Raw genomic sequence first — 25,139 nt, forward strand, 5'->3', positions numbered from 1 at the left:
AAAAAAAAATGCTACGTCACACTTCTTGTTAACCCCTCTCTCTCCCTTGTCACAAATTGTCAGAATTTCACGAACCCCTCCCTCCGCCGTCAAAACATGACATTATTTTTAGACATCCTTTTATAAGTTAAGAATAAATAATTTCAGAAGAAGGTTGTATGTTAAGCTTGATCGTAAGTTTTTGTAAAATATTATATAACATAAATGCACAGTCAATGTGATGAAAAAGAAAACCAAAGAAGTTGAAAGAGGTGCTCAGATTGTAAGACGTTTCATAAGCAAACAAAACGCATTTTTAACTAAATTCAGCATACTTTGCGTCAAAGTTTCTCAAAATCAAAATTTAATTCATCATTTTTAAAATCTAAAACGAAAATTTTACCCTATTTGATATATGATGATTTTACCCTATTGACCAATTTACCACACCTGACCCTAACGTTTCAAAAGATATTTAAACAGAACGAAATCAAATAATGAGATTTTGATAACTACAGTCAACTCTCGATAGCTCGAAGAGACCTTCTAAAACTATCGAGACATTGGTAGTTAGAGACTTCTCTTGTTGTTTGGGACCCGATGAAAACTTCCGAGTAGAAGGAACATTCGAGTTATAAGGCTTCGAGTTGTCGAGATTTGACTGTACCTTAAATTGTTATCCAGTGGAACAGAATCAATTAGAAACAAAAATAACTATCTTTATCTTTATGGTATTTATTTCGAACTCTGAAAAATATATATTTTTGAGCTTCCGGATTAGTTACTGTTGTAAAGATATATTTGAAGAAATTTTTAACTTCGCTATGGAGAGACAAATAGCAACAAAAATGGATGTCGGTATGCAAGAAAGTAGGCTCGTTGTTTATCTCTAGAGTTTTGTATCAAATTTTCCCGTACTATAGTTATTGCGATGCACAATAATAGCCAATTCTCAGACTTACAGTGCTGGCCAAATTATTAGACTAAGACTTTTAAACGCAAATTCTTTATTGATTACATAACTATAGACACATTAACGAACAGTGAAATAATTATCTAATATTTAGTATGTATTCCCTTGTTCTTGATGAGCATTTTAAGTCTTTTTGGCATACTTTTCACGAGGTTTACACCCTTTCTTAACTTTTTAAAAAAAAGAGGTAAAAAATTGTTTATACTCACTATTATATATACTCACATACACATACTCACTAATTACCTAAAATAACTTTAAATATAACAGAACACACTAATAAAAAGAACTAATGAACTGTTTAAGCTGATTGAGGTTATGTTCTTGGTAGGTAGATAAACAAAGAACATAAACAAAGCAGATAGTGCTACCACCTGCAAACATTAAATTATGCTAAAATAACGTAATAATCAGTGTACAGTATGTACTGTACTTTAACAGTAAAATAAATAGTATTTTAGTACAAATAGTGTACGAAAAACAAAAAAAAAAAACTCTTTAGTCTAATAATTTGGCCAGCACTGAGGTTCATGACACGTGAAAGATGCTGTCGTGAGTGTCATGCATTTTCACCTTCACTTCTGGCATAAATGTCAAGGCTATTGATCTGAGACTGAAGTTTCCGTAAATCCTTCGCTAGGTCATTAACCACCATGGCCTGTTCAGAAGACATGTCAACAGTCTTCCCAGAGTTATCGCAGTGAAGTGGTTACCCTTAAAAAATAATCCATATTTCATATGATTGAGTTCAGAGGTATTTTTAACGCGTTTACAAACGTGAGGCAAGCATTGAAAATCGGAAATTTAAGCGTCAAAAATGTGGTCAAGAGTATTTTCACGTTATCTATTTTAAATAAAAATTTAGCACCATGGGGGGGGGGGCAGCTGGACTTTTTAAGATATTACTTACAATAGTGCTTTTTCTTTTCCTTTCTTTCCTTTTCATTCGAAATGCCAAAAATTCCAACTGTTAAAAATCAAAATACGAGTAGATATATATTGTATTGTATAAGCACTTATTTACGCGAAAATGGATATAGGAGAGACCTGGGTACAGTAGAACACGTGGCACAGTGGAAAAAATTATATTTTCCTACTATACCAATTCTTACAAATCTGAAAGAAATCCACAATTTAGTTAATTAATATGACAACACTGGAAACTAGCCACTTCGACATTTCATTTTTTTTAAGGAGGATGCAGTCATCTTTACTTCTTCTATCAGTGCCAAGTAAATCAGGTATGTTTTAATTTTTGAATTTCAGCTGGAAATTATTTTGCAATGTTAAATATAAATGCATTAACTTAAAGCTACAAGTTTCTCAATTATATTATGTTACTTACTTGTTTTCTAGAAATAAAATTTGTTCCGTTTTTGAGTCTTGTTTTAAAAACACTGCTTTGTGGGTACGGTGGGACAGGGACATATCGATGGGGGTACAGTGAGACAGAATTCCAATGCTTCCCCGTCAACATAATTCACTGTAAAGTAAACACGTTTTACGAAAATGCAAAAAAAAAAAAATAAAAAAAAATAACGTCTAGATTTGACATTAAATAAATTATGGTCATTAGTTTTAATGATAGGCATCATGCAAACAATAGCTTTTATGAAATTTAAACATCTTTTGAAAAAAATTTCTAACCGCCTATATTTTGCTAATACTATGACACTGATATTGTTAAGTGTTTCACATAAATTGTAATCTATATTTATTTTATTTATTTATTTATTTATTTATTTTTTTTTTTTTTGTGCTCGAACATGTAATGAAATTTTTATCTTTAATTGAACAATAAGAACATTTTAAAATTATAAAAAGAATAAAATTATTTAAATACGTGTACCACACTTCCCATTCTGTTTTATTTTTGTAGTCTGTTTCATGTTTCTTCGGTATTTTCATTTCCTCAAACATTATTTTGGAAAATATCTGAAATTTCAAATTTGGTTTATAACTATGACTTGTTTAAAAACCTCTCGCTGAAAAACTGTGCTTTAATATCTTCTGTGCATTGTAGCCTCAATCTGGATTTAATGATAATAAATACTGTCAGAAAATAGTTGACTCTAATTGTGCATTTCTCGATGTTCCACTGTACCCCAAACTCTGTCCCACTATAGGCATAGTACCCCCCCCATACCTGTTTTAGGGGAGTTTAGTGAAACATAGATGTGTTATTGGTCTCGGATTTTAGGGACCACATGGGGCACAGTGGAACAATTTGACAGCCTTTCGGAATTTTATTTTTTCAAATAGAAACGAATGAGGATAAATTATGAAAAAATCACAGTGACAGCTAAAAAGTTCTGCAGTCATGCCCTGCAATTAAAATTTATTTAAAACTAGAATTAAAGAAATTACAACAAATCAAAAGAAAACTGTCCTACTGTGCCCCCGCTCTCCCCTATCAATGATTCTTCGAGCTGAAAATTTCGTGAATTTTCTATGAACTGAACCAAAAGTTGATGATATGTATAAAATTAAACTATTTATAAAGGCTTAAAGTTTCGCGATTATGACGGGCTCGCGAAATTCGCGAAAATTAAAGCCTCGCGAAATTAGGTGTTTTGGCAGTATCTTCCTTCCCTGCTATTATAGTGCAGCTCTGGTTAGCTGAGCTGTGATCTTGACTATGTTTACCTGTTTTAGGGGAGTTTAGTGAAACATAGATGTGTTATTGGTCTCGGATTTTAGTTGGAATATTTTTGAAAAACTACAAAGAAAGTTTCTCAACTCAACTTAGCTTCAATTACCCCTCCCTATTTTCCGAAACATGAGTAAACGTTGTCAGAGTCGGAGCTCAACTTCTCAGAGCCGCACAATATCTTTCAATGCATCCTTAGAAAGTGAGTTCTTTTAATGAACTTGATTACTAATGAAGTCTTTATTGTTTTCATCAATTTCCCTCCTTTAAAATGAATTTCACTCATCTAAAAAATATCGAAGAGGATTTTTACTCTTCGAAAAAACCTCTTCTGGTATCTCTTGCTAAATGAAATAGAACCAAGTTGCTAAATGAAAAGTATTCATTCGATATATTGATATATCTGAGTAGTTTTCCCGACGTAGTGATGTGTGCAAAAACCTTTTTTTTTTTTTTTTTTTTTTGTCTTTCATTCTTGGAATTGAGCAATACTGGAGTGAACTCATGCGTAAAAACTTTCACGTGTCCTTTGTCTACTTTGTTCTTCGTTAAATGCTCGGAACCATTTTTACAGAACATCAATCTCCCTATTTTTGTTGTAATAAACGCTAGCGGTAAAATGGCAGATGTTTATAAAAACGTGAGTGAGAACACAATGTGATGTAACATTAATAAAAAGTATACCTAATGCAATTAAAGATAAAGGCAGCAAGTGGACAATGCTCGAACGTCATTTTAACTGGAAACTTAAAAAATGCTTAAGTTCATGAGCATGACGAAGCAGACGTTGTAAAACGTGAGTATGTGAGACATTGGTGTTGAAAGATTGTAAATTTATGAAACAAATTCAATTAAAATTAAAAAACTTAATAGAAGAAAACGTTCAAAATTGTTCTTTTCGGAAAAGGGAGTTCGGTCCGAATGAACATTTTATCTTCTACTCAACATTTTAAGTTCAGAAGCTTAATGGCCCAGGCATTGTATACTATGTAAGACTATATGTAAGGCATGTAAAATATTGTGTATGTATGGTTGTGAATGACTAAGTTAATGAAGCATATTTAATCAAATCAAAATCTTAATTAATGACGGAACTGGTTAAAATTTGCTTTTAAAGTAATAAGGAGTTTGACTTAAGTGAACCTTTTATTTTCTATTCAACATTTTATGCTCGTAAGCTTGACGGAACGGATATTGTAAGACGTATACGTAAGACAGTAGTGGTGTAATATTGTAAATTTGAGAAACATATTCAACATACTTTAAGACCTTAATTGATTAACGGGTTAAAATTTGTTTTTAAAGGAAAGGGAGCTTATCAAGAGAACATTTTGTTTCCTACTGGACATTTTATGTTCGTAAGCATTACGGAACGCAGTATAGTAAGACGTAAGACATTGGTGATGTACGATCGCAAATTTGTAAAACATTTTCAATAAAAATTTCATAGCTTAATTGATGAATGGGTTAAAAAAAATTTCCAAGTAAAAAATGAGTTTGACTCAAATGAATATTTTATGTTCGTAAGCTTATCGGAGCAGATATTTTAAGATGCGAGTTATGTAAAATATCGGTGGTAAAAAATTGTAAATTTATGAAACTAATTCAATGTGTGTGTGTGTGTGTGTGTGTGTGTGAGGTTCAAAAGTTTAATTGAATCGTTTATTTCAAAAACTAGTCAAGCGACAAAATTGCTAATTTTAGGAAAACATCTATATTACCATATTAAATTATTCAATGAAGATTACAACATTGTTTATTGAAAGAAATATATCTAAATATATATACCTTTTAGTTTAAAACATCGTAATCCTTATAGAAGAAATTTGATATGAAGTAAAAATGCTTTTTCGAAATTTTAGAGTGTGTCACTTGACTGGTTTCTGAAAACAACGTTTCTTTTCATGAAAAGGTTAAAAGCTATTCTTAAAGAACTATTCTTTGGGACTTTGGCACGAATGAGCGTTTTATATGTTCTTTCAAAAACGTAAGTCTTCTCTTTTAATAGCTCTTCAACTTAAGTTATTTTAGTGGTCCTATCTGGTGAAGTTGAGACAAAAAGAACCACTGATAGCGGATAGTAATGAATATAAATTTCAAAACTTACGATAGCAATTTTTCTACATCAAAACTATCGTTTGACTCTGATACGATTAACTCCGAGGGAGAAATGATTGATCGATTCCATTTTCTAAAATAGGGGTGCGGAAAATCAATTTGAGAAAGGGAATATTTAGACAATGGGCACCGTTATTAGGCATTTCGCTACTAATATAGCTCTAGACCTACTTAATAGGAATACAATAATCAGAAATCGCGTCCGTGTCACAAAAGAAGTTTTAACTTTCTATTTGTGGACATTTCGTAAAAATAGTATTCTACACCCAGAATAATACAGTCAGAACTCAGAAACAGGAAATTTTAAGGAGGAAAAAAATTCATTTTGTAAAAACAAGTAGGTGTGGTGCAGTCAACAATACGTTAGTAATGAACATATCGGTTCACTTGTATTCATCATACTCCCAAAACAAACGTTCGCCTTTTTAAAAAGTAAATCGTTTGTAGTCGATTATCAAAGTATTAACTTTACTATGTGGGAAGAAATGACTAATTGACGCATAAATAAATATAGAGATTTCAACTTTTACGAAAAAACTAATGACGTCAAAATGAAGTTACCCCCGAAAACATTCGATGAAGTTTGTGTTGACAGCTTATTGCAGATAAAGTGTACTTCATGATCAAAAATCTGTTGCTGAAGAAATCCCTTGTAATCGCAATGTTACCTCAATGAAAGAATTACATATAAAAGTAAGGTCAACGAATAGGAAACAAAACAATGGTTTACCAACAAAAGCATTGGCTTCGAAGCAAACGACCTTCGGCACTTTTTTTTCCCCTTGATTCATGAGGGTTTTTGACCCTCCAGGTAATCGTTGTTTTGGTTCGAAATATAGCCACATAAAAGGTTTAACACAGTGCATATCGTTCGAAATTACCATAATAATGCAACCTTACTATAAAGCCGTATATCAACTTTTTTTAAAAAGTTCTGTTTCTAGTTCGATAGTATTGTTTTCTGTCTAACTGAGCAGCAAGTATGTAGACGAGTATAGTTATATCCTTGAAACTTCGCTGTTGTGGATGTAACAGTGGTATTTACATCGATCTAAGCTCATTGTGGCGTAACAAAACATTAAATAGGTGTCCCTTGTATATCATCGAAAGGTACAAATCAGGGACGTGCGCATGGGGGTCACCAGGGGTACCCCCATTAGCTCAAAAAGAAAAAGAAAAAGAAACAATAGGATTAAAAGTCCTGAGCACCATAATGCTTTGCTGTTGTGTGCAGGCGGATGAAATGAAATTGAGGTGACTGTGCGGTTGACTAGCAAGGTAGCTTCTCCTTCACTACGCACACAGCTTTCATCCTTTCTTCTTCTTGTATACGCCTTTCATGCTATAATAGATAAAGCCTCTTCCCCCCCCCCTTCGCAACATAAACAGAGATAGCAACTGCGTTTTTAAAAGTTTCAATTTCGAAAAATGAACGGTGAAAGCGTTCTTGAACCTGATAGTCTAAAATGCAATTTTAGGGTTACAATTTCGAAAAATTCTTGGGGGAGAAACCCCCAGACTCCCATTTTTGAATGATTATTATACTTATGGTCATGTACGTATTGCTAATACTCAGATCTAATTTTGACTCCCTGACTCCATTTTAAACCAAAAGCTAAATCCTCTCTCAAAATAGAAGATGTTTTTGAAAGAATTCAGATGCCACTAATTTCATACACTAACCTAATTTTTTGACCTCGCCCCCCTTTTCCGGTGGTTATGTAACCCCCCAAGTCTTCTTTGCATAGTGGTACCCCCATTGCTGAAGCTCTGAGCACGCCTCTGGTACAAATGCCAATTTTGTACATGAAACAAGAAGTAATGAAGTAGTTTGTGGCAGCGTTGGATCAAAATCTGCAGCATTCAGGCGGCTAGAACATGTGTACTCAAGTCTTTCTGAAGCAAAAGGAAAAGCTGATGTTTTCGTTGGACAAAATTGTTATTGGGTGTTAAGTATATGCTTGGCATAAAAAGTGTTACATTTTCATTTCATTCACTAAAAGCTCTTTTTCTTAAAAAAAAAAAAAAAACTCTTTTTTTTTTCCTTTAATTATCAACATACATACTGTAATTAAATAAAATGGACCCCACCCCCTTTTTTTGGAAACATTAATTATTCAAATTTTTGATCATCTGACTGGGGTCCGGTCCCAATTGATTCGGATAATCGGAATTCTCTGTACCTATAAACGAAAAATCGAATTAGTAAAAGTCATTATCAACTCCTAATGGTGAAAGACTTAGTAGCAACACAATACACAGAAAAAGGCTGTTTGATAATCCGATGAAACGAGAGACAGATGAAGTATCAAAACCCAGAAAGTGCATCTATGGAAAAGGACGAAGTGAAATTTCTTGAGATTCTTATCTTAAACAAAACAACGGGTGGGAAGGAACAAAACGATCCACTTTGAATACGAATACTCTTCTGGTATTGAGCAAGAGTTCCACTTCTCCAAGAAGAGGCTCGCATTGTTATGAATAGTCGGTCAAAGATCGCATGTCTGTAGATCTTCGTATTGTTCCACGTGTATCTTGCATGCGACATTGTTCTTGTAAGATCGTAAGAAATTATCAGAGAATCAGCAAGTGTCGTACGTTGAATGGAGAGTTTCGAAAATTTTATTTCACGAAATCTAATTAATCGGGCATGAAAGCTCACAATGCTGGAAAAAAAACCATCTAGTAAAAAGTATGTTACAACAAACAATGGTGCCCATTTGCTTTGCTACAAAAGATGGTGCTCAAGTTCAACAGTATATTTTTTTTCAACAGATGAAGATGACAAAGTGTCATGCTTTACAATGCTGCAGGATTTGAACTCGTGATCTATGGCATGTCATCACCCTGTCCAGTCATCTTTCACACTATAACACTCCAGATCAGCCATCGAAGATATCAATTGAACCACGTAGAAAAAAGTGACCGTAAGTGCCAAACCTAAAAATTTGGAAATATGTAGTGCAAATGGTAGGAAAAATTCTCGTATGTTTTGTGACAAGAGATGGAAATAGTAGCCTTGCAGGGGCTACTATTCAGCATGATTTAGAAAGTTTACTTACGGCTTCAAATAAAAATAATGGACTCGTTGCAACTTGAAAACAGGTGCTTTCAATTTCTGTTACAGATTTATTCTAAACAACGTTAAATTTGTTAGATGCCTACAGTTATTATCATTATTATTACTATTACTATTATTATTATTATTGAGAAAAAACTCATTGAAAAACTTGAAATTTCTCACATTACGTTTGAAACAGATCTGAAGATTCGGATCAAGAGGCATGAGCTGAATTCAACAAATCCCATTTGTTTGTAGATAGTTATGCTTTATTAAAAAAGGAAATAAGAAAATTATTTTTGAAAAATTTAGAACATAATAAAAATGAAAAAACAACTGCACATTAAGCAACTTTTTAGTACTGCACATAAAATACACCGCCAGCTCAGTTATTCCATCCGTGAACTGCAATTCCGTGCTTTTTAGCACTCATCAGCCCCGAATAGGAAGCAACTGAGCTAGAGGCGGAAAACCTCTTAAGGGAGTCAAGAGAGCCAAACAAACTGGTAGCTAATGTAGAATTAGCACACCAGATGAGTGACCGCAGCAATGGTGCGGTTCAACTCAAAGAGTGATGGCAAAACTAGGTATTTTGCAGTAAGTTACCGCCCTAAGGTTAAGTTACCCTCTGGTATGCTAGTTCTACATTAGCTACCAGTTTGTTTGGCTCTCTTGGCTCCCTTAAGAGGTTTTTCGCTTCCAGCTCAGTTGCTTCTTTTTCCGGGTTGATGAGTGCTAAAAAGCACGAAACTGCAGTCCTCTGGTGGAATAACTGAGCTGGCCGTGAATTTTATGTATTTCTGCCTTAGGGCGGTAACTTACTGCAAAATAAAAAGTACATATTTGGAAATTTACAAGAAATAGTTGAAAATAAGAGATCAATTTAGTAATTACCAACATATGAGCTAATAATCCAAATGTTCATGAAAAATATGTTTTTATTTATTTATTTATTTATTTTTTTTATTTATTTATTTATTTATTTATTTATTTTAAAGATATGATGGAATATTCAGAACAGAACTTGACAATAATCCAGTAACATGTCTGTTTAACTGATTTTCGTTCGCTGTTACTCGCATCAGATTTTTCTCTTGGGCTGCTTCGGATTTACTTTTTAATTTTAATTTTTCTTCTTTTAGAAAAACATTCATATTGTCGTCTTTTTTCTTGCATGTAAGCTGACTCAACCAGTGACATTGATTACATTTAATTTAAATGTAAAAGTTTACGTCCTATAAACTATTTCAATAGGGTTACTTTTCTAGTATTTGATTCCTGTTAAAGTAGCCGAAGAACTTTATTTGTTTTGGACATTCGACGAAGAAACACGATCATAGTATGAAGAAAACTAAATTTAAACATCTAGGGAGAAAGGCTCCACCACGAAGCATTTGACAAAAATGGTAGTGAAAATAATCTGGAAAAATAGAAACTAAATTTCATATCCATTTATATATAAAAAATGCTTAAGAAATCGCAAAACGATTTTAGGCAAAAACGCCTTTAAAAAAAAAAAAAAAGTATGTAAGTCAATTTGTATTACCAGCATTATACAAGAGAAAAAAATGAGGAAACAGAAACATGACAAAGATGAAGAACAGAGCATGAACTATCTTTTACTGCCTTTTAAACTTATTTGATATTTAAAACGCCAATCTAAAACTATATTTACTCATTTTTTTAAATTTATTTAAATTCCGTGCATCGTACGTCATAAGACGAAAATAATGAACCGTCTTATTATTTTCGTTGAAATAGTGAACTCTGTTATTGTTTTCGATACAAATATCGAATTCCGTCTTCATTTTTGAGAATAATGATAAGTTCTAGTCTTGCTGTTCTTCGTATTTCGTCCTATTTATGTCGACATTTCGGTCTTCCTGGTATTTCATTTGTTCTTTTTATGGGCTAAAATAGTTATTTCGAAGCAAAACATCCTTATCATGTTTCTTAAAACAATTTTCCTAGATTATTAGGCATTAATACATCTATAAACTTCAAAAAAAAAAAAGCATAATAATAAACCATAAAATTGAATTTATGAGTTGGAAAACCAGTCGTTTCTATCAAAACTAAATTTACAGAAGAGAGAAAGAAATTAAATTGTTCAATATTCCTCTGATCAAAACGTCATATTCGGAGAGCAAGACTTTTCGTTATATATTCATATTTTTGTTTCCTTCCCTTCTTCCAACATTTTTTTCTCTTCCTTTTCTCTCTTTTTTCTTGTTAATAATAAGCTCCGGCCTCCCCATACCAACAATAATTTGAATCAATTAAAAATAACCTCAATAAGATCAAATTCCTTAAGAAAAAAGGTTCGTTTAAAAGTTCTTATTGATCCTTAATTCGTGAAATGTTTTTATTTTTCAACGTAAGTTACGAGGTATAGGGTGTATTTAACCCCAACATTATAATTCTTGGGCACTCCACAAATTTAGCAAATTAGAAATATTTCAAATAATTTTTGCATTATTTATGTAAATACAGCTTAAACGGTACCGAAAATAACATACACATATCAACGGCCATTCCATGGAAAACGATAATTTTGTCCCGCACGTAACGCTTCATACATTTCATAAAAAATAATAATTTAAAAGGATGATGAACAACATTTTGTTGCTTAAGAAATCACAAACGCATGTGCGACTTCTTAAGCAAAAACTTTCTTCAAAAAGTATTTCTTTTTTTATGAAATATAGGAACCGTCACGTGCGGGACAAAATAACCATTTTCAATGGAATGGGCATACAAATATTTTTCTTCGATTGTTTAAATAATTATTTCTAAACTAATGAGACATGTTTCCTTTACGTTGGAACCATAGCTTTCAAAATCTACAATTTGTTTCGTCATTACTGTACTAATAGAGAAAAATATTAACTTATTCATAAGCAAGTTACCAGAGGTTGACTTTGGATGTCCCGCACGTGACGCATGTAAATAAATTTTATTTTAAATAACAAAATTGTTTGATAAAATATACATAATTGTGTCAGGAGTATCTTTTATCAAATGTAAAGATTAAAAAAATTGTTTACCCTTGTTTCATTAAAATATTAAGAGATATTACGAAATGTTCATGAAATTTAAGCATATTTTATGTCCCGCACATAACGGTGGAATGACCCTCAAGCTGTACAATGTCAACATTTGAATGCCAAGTTCCAATTCTTCTGGGGTGTAAGGTACCTCTAATGTTAAAGGTTAAAGCGTTGCAGAACCAATTCCTACGATTTTGTTTAGAACTATTCAGCATTAAATTTTTTCTGATAATAATATGTCATTTATTCAACACTTAACAAAGAATTTTTTAATCAAAAGCAGAAACCTTGAGACTTTTATCGTCAATTTTCCCAACTTCATAAAAATAAAAAGATAAAAATCCCACGCGACCAATCTATACATATAATAAAATAAGATGTTTGTGTGTGTGTGTGTGTGGCGCGCTTCCCGGGAAAACGGTAAGGCCTAGAACGATGAAATTTGGTATACAGGTACAGTTTCTGCTGAAGATGTGCACCTCGGGCTTCGATTTTTGATATTTTAATTAGAAAAAAAAATTATTTAATGTTTTATGTGTTTTTTTGCACTTTTTACCTCACAGACCCCGAACCAATTGCACTACACGAGTATTTTTTGTATTATAGTGTAGGAAATTTAATTTTAAATATGATGAACGAAAAAATTTTGAAGATAGAGCAATTTTTGTATTTTTTATGAATTTTTGAAAAAAACCTTCAATTTGCATTTTTTTCTGGGTTTTATATTTTTCTAATATCATCTTACGAGAAGTATCAAAGCCTCATTTCTAAAATTTAAGTTGGTAATAGTAAAAACATTTCGCCCTCTTCATAAGAAAAAAGTTCTTAAAAATGCGCAATAGTTTTTTTTCTACAATTCTTTTAATGCTGAACACATCGTGTCTTTCTACGCATCGGTCGAAAAAAGCGTTTTTCAATCTTTTATACCTCTGACGTCACTACTTGGATTTCGATTCGATATTTACGACGGAATCTTAATCGCAAACAATGTTTTTTTTTTTTTTACTATATAGCTTACTTTTACATTTTATGACGAGATGACCACGTGTTTTTCCGGCAGCGCTTGCTTTTTTTTTCTTTTCCTTTTTTTTTTTGTTTAATTTAGGGATTGCATTTATTTCTTTTTCCATTCCCCTCCCCCCAAGCTGGACCTTTTGCTGTATCTATATTACATTACATTTCATAGATGTGCGCATTTAATTCAATAAAAACAGCGAGATTTTTTTTTCTTTGTCACTTACTTTACTTCGTTACTTTTTGCACACAACGGGAAATTTTGGAGATAATTTTTTTTTTTGCTCTATTTAAATAAAAAAAGCGATTTTTTGAGTAATCTTTGTTTTTATTAGGAAATGAGCGGGGAAGTTAAAATAAATAGAGATGGATAAGAAAACTTAGAGATAGATCGTAAAGGTAGATAGCCGCCGAAGGCCGCATTAGGTAGATATAGAGATAGAGATTTAGTGAAGAAAAAAAATTTTTTTTTGAATTAATACTTATATAAATAAAAAAAGATTGTTAATTACTGTCAGAGATAGATATGCATAGATCGTATAAATAGATAAACAAATATAGAGATTGATATAGTAAATAGACAGCAAAGAAAGAGACATGCCCGTCATTTAAAGAACTTCAAATAGGTGTCAATGCCCCCCCCCCCCTCACACATACACACACCATGACTTCGATAAAACAATGCTTTCACATAAAAGTGGAAGTGCTTTTTGTTATTTTTCGACAAAATTTGCATGAAGAGTACGCCGTTTGTGTCTCCCCTCCCCCTCCTTTAAAAATATTCCAAACGACGGAACTGGAGATAGATCTAGAAAATGTTTTTTTTAAACTACTAATGATAAAGATAGATATAGATTGATTGATACCGCCACGAAATTTATTCAAGCAGCCGCCGAAGGCGGCAACATTCGCGTAAAAATGCGAATGATAATATTGATAATATAGAGAGAAATATTGATTAATACCGTAGCTAAATTGTCCAAGCAGCCGCCGAAGGCGGCAACCCTGGCGCAAAAAGGCGAATGGCGTAAAAGGGCGGACCAGCTGGTCGCCGCAGGCGGCTAGTCTATACATATAATAAAATAAGATGTTTGTGTGTGTGTGTGTGGCGCGCTTCCCGGAAAAACGGTAAGGCCTAGAAAGATGAAATTTGGTATACAGGTGCTGTTTTTGCCGAAAATGTGCACCTCGGGCTTCGATTTTTGATATTTTAATTAGAAAAAAAGTTATTTAATGTTTTATGTGTTTTTTTGCACTTTTTAGTAATTTTTACCTCACAGACCCCGAACCAATCGCACCACACAAATATTTTTTGTACTATAGTATAGGAAATTTATCTATACATATAATAAAATAGATGTTTGTGTGTGTGTGTGTGGCGCGCTTCCCGGAAAAACGGTAAGGCCAAGAAAGATGAAATTTGGTATACAGGTGCTGTTTTTGCCGAAGATGTGCACCTCGGGCTTCGATTTTTGATATTTTAATTAGAAAAAAAGTTATTTAATGTTTTATGTGTTTTTTTGCACTTTTTAGTAATTTTTACCTCACAGACCCCGAACCAATTGCACCACACAAATATTTTTTGTACTATAGTATAGGAAATTTAATTTTAAATATGATGAATGAAGAAGTTTGAAGATAGAGCAATTTTTGTATTTTTTATGCATTTTTGAAAAAACCTTTAATTTGCATGTTTTCCTGGGTTTTATTTTTTTCTAACATCATCCTGCGAGAAGTATCAAAGCCTCATTTCTGAAATTTAAGTTGGTAATAGTAAAAACATTTCGCCCTCTTCAGAAGAAAAAAGTTCTTAAAAATACGCAATAGTTTTTTTTTTTACAATTTTTTTAATGCGAACACATCATGTCCTTTCACGCATCAGTCGAAAAAAGCGTTCTTCAATCTTTTATGCCTGTGACGTCACTACTTGGATTTCGATTCGATATTTACGATGGAATCTTAATCGCAAGCAATGTTAATCTTTTTTTTTACTATATAGCTTACATCTACATTTTCTGACGTGATGACCACGTGTTTTTCCGGCAGCGCTTACTTTTTTTCTTTCCTTTTTTTGTTTTATTTAGGGATTGCATTTATTTCTTTTTCCATCCCGCCCCCCCCCCCCCAAGCTGGACCTTTCGTTGTATCTATATTACGTTACATTTCATAGTTGTGCGCATTAATTCAATAAAAACAGCGAGATTTTTATTTATCTTTGTCAAACGCTACTTTTTGCACACTATGGGGAATTTGGTCTTTTTTTTTTTTTTTTTTGCTCAACTTAAATAAAAAAAAAAGCGGTTTTTTGAGTGATCTTTGTTTTTATTAGGAAATGGGTGGGGAGGTCAAATTAAATAGAGATGGATTCGAAAATGTAGAGATAGATTGTAAAGGTAGATAGCCGCCGAAGGCGGCAATCTTGGCGTAAAAATGTGAATGGCACAAAAAAAAAGATAGAGATGGATTGATTAATACTGCTGCCAAATTTATTTAAACTACCGCCGAAGGCGGCAAACTTGAAGTAAAAAGGTAAATGACAAGTTAGCCAAACAGCCGCCGTAGGTGGCTGCTTGCACAGAAAGGCGAATGGCGTAAGAAGGCGAACCAGCTGGTCGCCGCAGGCGGCTAGTATTAAATGTAAGTATGGCACTATCATCTTATACGTACATTATTTATTTACGAAATAAAAATATCAACCATCTACCGAACAATGTAGACAGTTTTTGTAGAATTTCTAAATTCGAAAGTGTTTTCATACTACGATGAAAAGAAGATTTCTAAATCACCGCAGACACGACATAGAATGTTAAAAATTCATTTGCATGGTCATATCTGGATGAAATATGCTCTAATACAGGGAACAAGGTACATTCAATCAGTTTTATTGTATCACTCAGAGGTGCAAAAAGAGCAAATAATAATCATGACAATTGATAGGACAAAGAAGAGAATATTTTTTCGGGATTTACGTTCTATTCAAAGAAGGAAATAAAAAATGGAAATTGAGTAAATTCTCGCTACAAGTTGTGAAGTTGAACTATTAACTTATTTATAACACGAACTTATTCCTGTACCTTTTTTTTTCGCTTTTTTGCCTTGTAAAGAGACAAGAATAGAAATCCTGTGTGTACTGTATAAAAAATTAATCAACACGAACCAGCCTGTGTGTTTTTATAATAGTACATAATTGCAATAAAACAATAATAAAGCAATTTTTTCTTTTCAAATTACAAGGAAAACCTTATACAGAATTTACGTCAGTTATGAAGTTTAGTGCGAAATTGATTACTGTAAAAGCATTAATTTTCGCAAAATGGGAGACATCGATCATTTCGTGAACTGAAAGTTTTGCGATTACTATACTACTGAACCGAAAGTTTTACCGAAACTGCAAACTGCAATTACGATGAGATAGCGAAAATAAGTATCTTTACAATATTCAAGTTTATTAGTTGTCATTTGACTTTTATTTTTTAAATAAGATTGAATGAGCCAAAAAAAGGCCACTCTAAGGCTCATAGCCTAACAATTGCTCATTTACGATTCAATTCGCTCTAACTTTTGCACTTCTATCAGCTTTTTCATTAAAAAAAAAAAAAAAATCACGAGAAAACTTAAGTTTCAACTATGTTTTCCCGCCGTTTTAGTAAAAAAAAAAGGGCGATTTGGCCTTATTAGGAAAAAGAGTCCCTAATAAGGCCAACTCTGGGCAAGGATTATCTCACTCAGGGCTGAAGATAGAAAATGCTCAAAAGTACCATCAAACTTTTTTTAAAAAAAATACATAAATGAAATAAAAAATTATCTAATGTCAGTAAGAAAACATGTTAAACAACATTTGATTAAATCAAAAACGTGATCAAACATTTCATGCTTACTTTAATGGAAAGGAGAAAAGTACAATCGGTACATTCGGGGGATAATGCGCTGTTTATCTGTTTTTTGGATCACTACTGCACCAAGCTCGTGCACATATGTGCAGCATATGCAGCACACAGGATCATATCCTCCTGCCGGTACTTCAGTGTCCTAATATGGACATTGGAAATCGGATTCCTAACAAAGCGAACCATGTCCTTATTAGGCTACAATATATTTTTCTACATTAGCAAAAACCAGGAAAAAGTCACGGTTTACAGCAGCAGTTTTTTTTTTTTTTTTTTTTTTTTTTTTGAATTCGTGAACTACAGAAGTTAGGCTTGAAAAACAATTAACAACTTTTTTGGTACTAGTAAACTTTTGTGAGCCATGAAGAAACGAACTTATCAGGGAAAAAATATCAGGTAGTTTTGACAGCATTTTTCTGTATTTTTGATACACACTGTTGTCAGTTGACCACAAACTGCTTATTGATAACACTAACATCAGTTAGGTTTTCTGAAGACGATGAATTCATGGAGTTATGATGTTCATTTTTCTATTCATGGTTGCTTACGTAATTTAAGTGGCTTTTAGGTTTGGTTAGATTTTTTAATTTAGTTACGTTTTATGATCGTTTTGACAACGTTTGGCGAAAAAATTCCAGTTGAACTGCAGATCACGGTGACAATCGCTACTATGTGTATTAGCTTTAAAATCTGTTTATTTGATCCTTTTTCTTTCTTTTATTTTCTCTCTAATATTAGCAGATAGTTTAGGAATAAATTATTTGTGTCTGAAATACTCTAGGAATTTCATTACATGATCATGCACTACCAAAAGGGCTTGCTTATAAGCAGTGGTGTTCCCATAGAGCGGCGTATCTTCATATACGCCGTATATTCTCAAACATTTTTTAGACACATAGCGTATACCCTCAGTTTCAATAATTTTCATATTATGACATATTATGTATATGATTGCATACACATATTGTGAGTAATGGATTACTGGAAGTATACCCTCAGAAAAATTGATGGGAACATCACATCACTGCTTATAAGTTGAGAATCGTGGTGTTTTATTCTAAGTATGCTTTGTGAAAACTGTGCGTGAATGCGCAATTCCACTGATAAGAATAAACTGCAAAATAACTTCTTGCAATAGAGAGTTAATAAAGACGTCTGAATTTTTTTGAAGAATTTGAATTTCCCAAAACACAATTTCTTTCTTTTTCCCTTAATCTTTTTTCATTAGTTTTAAGTTTCTTAAAGTTAAAAAAAAAAATTAAGCTGCTTTTGACACAGCCAATGAATACACAATTCCCACACACATTGTTGTTCTTTCTTTTTTATTTACAACAGATACCGCGCTTCCCCGGAAAAAAGTCCTTATCAAAAAAATTTCCCCTAGCACTATTTTTCTGAATATTCCAAATGTAAGTCCTACCTTTAAAATTAGAGGTGGGCAATGTCGTTTTTTTTAATGATCCGTTTATCAAAGGATCCGTTCACTCTTTTGATCTGTTCATTTAACTCGTTCATTTGAACGACCTCGTTCATTTAAAAAAAATTGCAGATCATCTCTCTGCACGACATACTCACGTACATTCAAAATGTTCCATTAGATCAGTAATATTCTCTGAAAGAAAAATAACTAAAATCATCTAAAAGTAAGAAAATCTGCCTATGAAAAAGGATTTTAAAAACTTAATTCAGGTTTAGATGTACAAAACGATTACAGTTCATTTTAAAAGTTATTTCTGAGTTGCCGGATGGTAAAAAATGTTTTCCATTCAAAAAATCACATGTTGCATTTCAGCATGTCACAAAAGTAAGGTATTAATTTTTACTGTATAAAAAATAAATAAATAAACTGCAAAATGACATTTGCAAAACTGATACTTACGTCAAACTTACGTGAAGTAGTACACTAATTTTTAATCGAAATATCATATGGCCAAGTGTAGTACGGTCACGAGTGAAAATAAAACAAAATATAATTTTGAACGTGCACTTGGGGTTACATTTAAAAAAATAAAAATCATGAAATAAATTAAAAAACTTAAAAAAAATGAAACAGGCTTTTTTACATCAACATGAGGATAAAAAAAAATGTTTATTAAAATTGTCTAAGGTTGGTTAAGATAAGTGGAACCCCTTTTGAAAATAGTTCGTTTTTAAAACCTTGTACAAAAGTTTGGAAACAGAAAATTTTTAACTTATGGTCTTATTTTATCTTCGACATTATTAATAAACAAAATTTCATCATTATTTTCTAAAATAATGCTTTAAATATGCTTAACGATTATATTTTTTTTAAAAACTCGGATGAATGTTCCACTTACCCCTTAATATGGGGTACATCCCCATTTTATTTAAATCAAAATGAAACATACAGTGGCTCCCAAAAGTGTTCGTACACTTTGAAATTTTTTAGTAAAGTCAAAATAACTCAAAACTGATTTCGAATATAAAGTCCAATATTTTTTCACATCATTCCTATGTCATTCTAAATACAACCCGTTGGTTTTTTTCAAAATATTGACGGATCTTCTTGTTGAAATGGGTCAGAAAACGAAGAGGCAGAGAAATAACACGCCACAAAAGTCATCGTACACTCAAATATTTTCGAATAAATTCCTGATTAAAATTATCATATACCGTTTTATTAAAATTTTTGCATTGTGTTGACCCTTATAAGTCATTTGGCTTTAATTTTTCGTTTATTTATTCCTTAATATTGTGCTTATTACTGTAAAATGGCTGGTATTCGTAAAAAACCGCAAAAACCATTCAAAATTTGAATTTTTTCCCTACAGTAGTGGTAAATTGGTTTGAAATGTCTCTAAATTAGTTAATTTATTTGTTTGTATAGTAAAGTGCTTGATAAAATGCTTTAAAGAAAGGAATCGGACCAAAAACAAGGTAAGAAAAGGTCAACAAAGTTGACAAAACGTGATCGTAGATTTAAAGTTTAAAAAATTATGAAAAATACACATTTGAGTACTGTAAAAGTTTCTGCAGAGTTAAATGAAACATTTTACATTTAATTTTCACCTAAAATTGTTCGCCAAGTTCTCTAATTAGCTGGATTAAATGGGACCTCTTCCTGCAGAAATTTTCTTGGTCGTGCAAAAAACAGAAAGTTTACGCTTTTCGTCGCAAAATCAATAATAAATAAGCTAAAAACGTTTTAGAATCACACAGATAAAAATTAATTCAACATTTTTAATTAAATTGTTGTATAACTGTAAGTAGAAAAAAAAATTACGAACTTAATCTTAAGAACTTTCAGTTAATCAGGACGATGGAGGTGTTTTAGTGTGAGGGTGCGTATCAGCATCAGGACTTGGTAGTTTGTAATTTTTTGATGAAATAATGAATCATGCTGTTCCTTTAAATATTTTAAATACCAATTTTGAACTCTTAGCAAAAAATTTGGTTATTGGAAACAACTTTGTTTTTTATCAAGATAACGGTAAGATGCACACGGTTTTCAACGTTTGCGTCTAGTGCCTCGAAAATTGTCCTAAAGTTTAGAAAATACCCCCTCAATATCCAGATTTGAATCTAATGTAACATATTTAGAGATATCTGGAGGCTAGATTACAAAAATACGACTTTGAAACGAAAATAGAGCTAGAAACAGTAACACTCGAAGTGTGGTTGAACACTTACTCAGAAATTACGCTAAAAAAAGAAAGAAAAAGAATGAAATCTATTCCCAGACGTTTAAAAGGTGTTATGAATACTGTATGATATTCTACTAATTAATAACTTAATCAAAAGTTAGATTATACAATAATATACAGACATTTTATAAAGTGTACGAAGACTTTTGTGAGATAAAATTTCCGGAACTCTTCGGTTTTTGATTTTAAAAAAATTAAGTTTCAATATTTTTTTAAAACTTTTCATGCAGTTTTGTTAAAAAATGCTCATAGATCTTACAATTAAATACCTATTCCGAAATATTTACTCTAACCAATGGATTGGGGCCAATTTCGATGAAAGTCGTAGGTGTACGAAGACTTTTGGGAGTCACTGTATGAAAAAAGGGGTAAGGGGGTCTTAAATGATAAAGTATGTAATTTTTTAGAGTGATTTTTTTTTTTTTTTTGTAAATGCATCCATTTATGAGATATTTACTGTCTTTTTAATCTGTATCACGGAACATTTTAAAACGAAAAAACAAAAATATTTTATTTTTGAAATTTATTGAAAGCCTATAGGTATATATTTTACTTTTACATATAAAGGTGTGTTTAATGAACGTGATACAGTTGATTAAGATCAAATGGAGTAAATTTGTTAAAACTATAAGTTGAAAAAGAAATTGGAAACACTAAAACGACGATTGACCCATGAATTTCTTTCTTCTCGAAGTGGCTTATATCTACTGTTAAAAAATGCGTAAACATTAGTTTTACCACCTAAACGGTGTACATCCATCCCTTATTTCTCGCCAGGTCTTTTACAACAAAGTGGAACCTATCTCTTATATGCCGGTACCGGCTCATTCACTTTCATACCAAAAGGACACATATCCAAATTTGAATTTTCCATTTCAAACTCAAAAGCAATTCACAAATAAAGTCGCGGAGAGAAGCACTGGCTGAGAATTTCCAATCAAGCGTAATTGAAGAGGTATTTGAAGATGAGTGAAATTTAAAAAAAAAGCGATTTTATTACCAAGTGCATGCATATAATGTTCCAAACTGCTCACCGTTCAAAAGAACGGTCGCTCATTTTTAGGTAACGAACGGATTCGTTCATTTTAAGGATTCGTTCTTTTGAACCGTTCGTTCATGAACGACACATCCCTATTTAAAATAAAATATTCCATAGTTAAGATTGTCATTCAAAAAGTCAGTCAGACGGGCGTCTCATAACCAGGGAACAAGATGGTGCCAATTAGGGTATTTCGGTTACTTTAAAGGGAGGTCATGACCTCGCTCGAAGACATGGTTGTATCAATGACTTTGTTCATTTTTGAACGTTTACTGACGAGAATCAATGTAGTGAACTTGAATAAATTTATACATTTCTTAAATTTGTATAAATAAACTGCTTGAACTATTGAACTACAATAGATGTATTTTTTGAGTACGAACAAATATTAATTGTCATACATGGGGGGGGGATCTGCCCAGTGACGAATTTTCCATGTCGCAACTGTCGCAGTTGCGAGGGACCCCCCACGACCAAACGGGTCCCGAAGAAGATTCAAATTTGCTCATGATAAATCTTTTATGTTAGTTATGAGATAGGTCAAAGTGCCCAAAAAATACATTGTGAAGGGGCCCCAAACATGTAAATCCCCCGAAAGTAAACCCTGGTTTATATTTTACAACAAAAATTAATCAGGATCTTATAATCGGCAAAACCAATTTTCGGGTTTGTAACATTGATCTTCGAAAACCTCCGTAAATCTTGAGCTTCACTAAAAGAAAAAAAAATGGCCACTGAAGTTCATTGCCGTTCTTATTATTGTTTTATGGAGACTAAAATATTTTTCTCATTCAATTAGCAGTGTTATTTTGTACGTCCATAACAAAAGCTTTTTACTACTTCACATAAGCAATATGGGAAATACCCATAAAAACACAGCAATCTTTTGCACTACGCAGGCCTTTTACACTATTAGCCAAGTTGTTTGACTGTTGACTTTTGCTTGAAAGAAAGGCAAAGAACTTCTTTGTGAGTACCTCTTTGTAAGTGCTCTTTGTTACACTAAAAGAATAAATACCTTTACAAAGGAGTCTTTGAGAATAATGCAAGTTTTTACTGATATAATGAAGCAGACACAAATCAAAGAAAAATTTTAATCGTATATCACAGATAATTAAAATAATTGCAAGTCTATAGATAGTAGTACCCTGCATGCAGATTTCTATGGTAGCTCCATCGAAAGAAAGTTGCACCAGTCTTTCATGAATTATTATTTAAATTAAGCTTTTGAATCTTTTGTCTACTTCTTGATCAGTTGCTTTTAGAAAACTGCATTACGTTAGGTAGATAATGATATTGAATGAGGGGGGAATTAAGTGCACAATGTTAGAGTTTATAAAAAATGAGAAATTAAGAGTATAATATGCTACAACGCTATGGAATATTTATGTATTACAATGCAATGAGTTACAAAGACAAAAATACTAAAAACCCAATAAAATTTAGGGCCTACAAATAAATGTAAACTTGTGTTTTTTTTTTTTTTTCTCTGCTCTAGAAGAATTATGAATTCTCATTGGACGAATTAATTTCTTTTTATATATATGTCTTTTGCATTAAGTATTATTTTCATTCCATCAATCTACGCTGAATTTATTTTAATTGATGACAGTTTTCCACAGAACTTATTTCATTCAATGAAAGTTTTCACTGAATTTGATTCATTTTAGAAGTTGTTTACTGCATTAATTTTATTCACTGACGGTTCTTCACTGCATTGATTTCATTCAATGAGAGTTTTTACTGAGTTTATTTATTTCATTAAATTACATATTTTCACCGCAACCATTTTATTCAATGACGGCTTTCACTAAATAGTAAATCAATTGTCATTTGTCTGAGGAAGCGTAAAAGTTTTCGAAATCAAAATAATGTTCGCAATTTCAAAATTTCGCCGTTAATCATGCGACAAAAAAAGCAGTTTTACGGTGTTAACATTACTTCACAATTCCTATTGTATTTTTCTCTGTTTATTTTGCAAATTATTTGTTTACTACTCACGATATGAAATCATTAAAGATATTTGTTGGGAATCTATAATGCAACAAAAGTGGTTGCTCGGAATGGAATACGACCCGACGATCACGTGCTGGTTCTGACACTTTCACAAAATAGAGTGGCATCAATTTTTTTTTTACTTTATAAAAGTACTTTAAACAACAGCTAAGTAAACGTACTTGAAGATTATACAGAAAACATATAGCTTTAAATATTATTTTCCACTCGCTTTAAATGAAAATAATTGAGCAGTTCCCAAAAACGACTGTAAAGTTACGACCAATACCCTATAACACTTTCAAATTAAAGGCAAATGCCAGCTTTTGTTTACTTACAGCTTACAAGAGATTTTAACTACAGTAGAATCTCGTTTATCCGGCCTTCGCTTATCCAGATCCAGATCAGTTTTAGAATGGGGTCGTTTTTGAAAGAACATGCTTAAAAACATAGGTTTAACTATATTTTAAAATAATTTAACAAAGTTTAATATTTTTTAATTATTTTAATCGATGCGCAGATTGAAATTCATTTTTTGCGCTGCTGCACAGGAAATCACAAGTGATGAAATGCGATTCACTGATGACATTAGCTCACAATTATCATAACCTGGAACCGCGGTTAACGGCAAAGCGTAAACATTTAGCCCGGCAATGGAATTAGCGCACCAAAGTACATCACTTGTGACATCGTAAAGACCACGTCTTATTTCCAAAATCTCACAGTTAATATATATATATATATATATATATATATATATATATATATATATATATATATATATATATATATATATATATATATATATATATATATATATATATATATATATATATATAAATTTGAATTTTTGGCATCTTGAATTCAAATTATGTTTTTCGCAATCACGAGCGTGTGTGTTTGTGTAGGCGCATGTGTGTGCGTGTTGTGTATGCTGTGCTGTGTGTGTACGCGCGAATGTGCGTAGGCGTTCGTGTGTGTGTGTATGTAGGCATATGTGTTCGTGTCTGTGTGCAGGCATGAGTGTGTGTATGTGTGTGTCTGTGTGTAGGAGTGTGTGTTTGTGTCTGTGCGCAGGCATAAGTGTATGTATGTGTGTAGGTGTGTGTATGTATGCGTGTGTGTGTGTAGGATATGAATGCAACCTGGAGACAGTTTTCGCTAGAGGAGCAGCATCGTGAGGCGGCCGGTCGACGATGATGCTGCAGAGGGTGCTGGCGGGAAAATAAAATGATAGCACATCAAAACAGTCAAGTGAGAACAATAAGCAATCGTGATTGCTCAATAACTGTTGGGAAAATGAAAGTATTTTCTGGGTCCATGTTATTTTTTTCGCTTATTCTATCGATTTCATTGACTAAATGTAGTACTTTTGACTGAAGGAAACAACCCCATTCGATTGATATAAGCTTCTTTCTCCTTTTGTTATTGACAAAAAGAAAAAAAAACCAAAGAGGCGGAGGGATAGTTTTAAACGTTAATGTAATTATATAACGCTGTCTGTAAAAGAAATGGTTTAAACCGTGTCTTTTCGAATGTCATTAAAAAAACCTACTTAAAAGGGGCAATTTCCCCTCTTTTTACACAACAATTTCCAAACAGCTGATTTCTAATTAATCCTCAAACTATTGCTCTAAATTTGAAGCTTTTTTTGAAGTTACGTTAGACGATTAAAATCGACTATGTGTGTATTACGTTTATGAGACGT

This window comes from Uloborus diversus, chromosome 5 (genome assembly GCF_026930045.1).
Source record: "Uloborus diversus isolate 005 chromosome 5, Udiv.v.3.1, whole genome shotgun sequence".
Lineage (NCBI taxonomy): Eukaryota > Metazoa > Arthropoda > Arachnida > Araneae > Uloboridae > Uloborus > Uloborus diversus.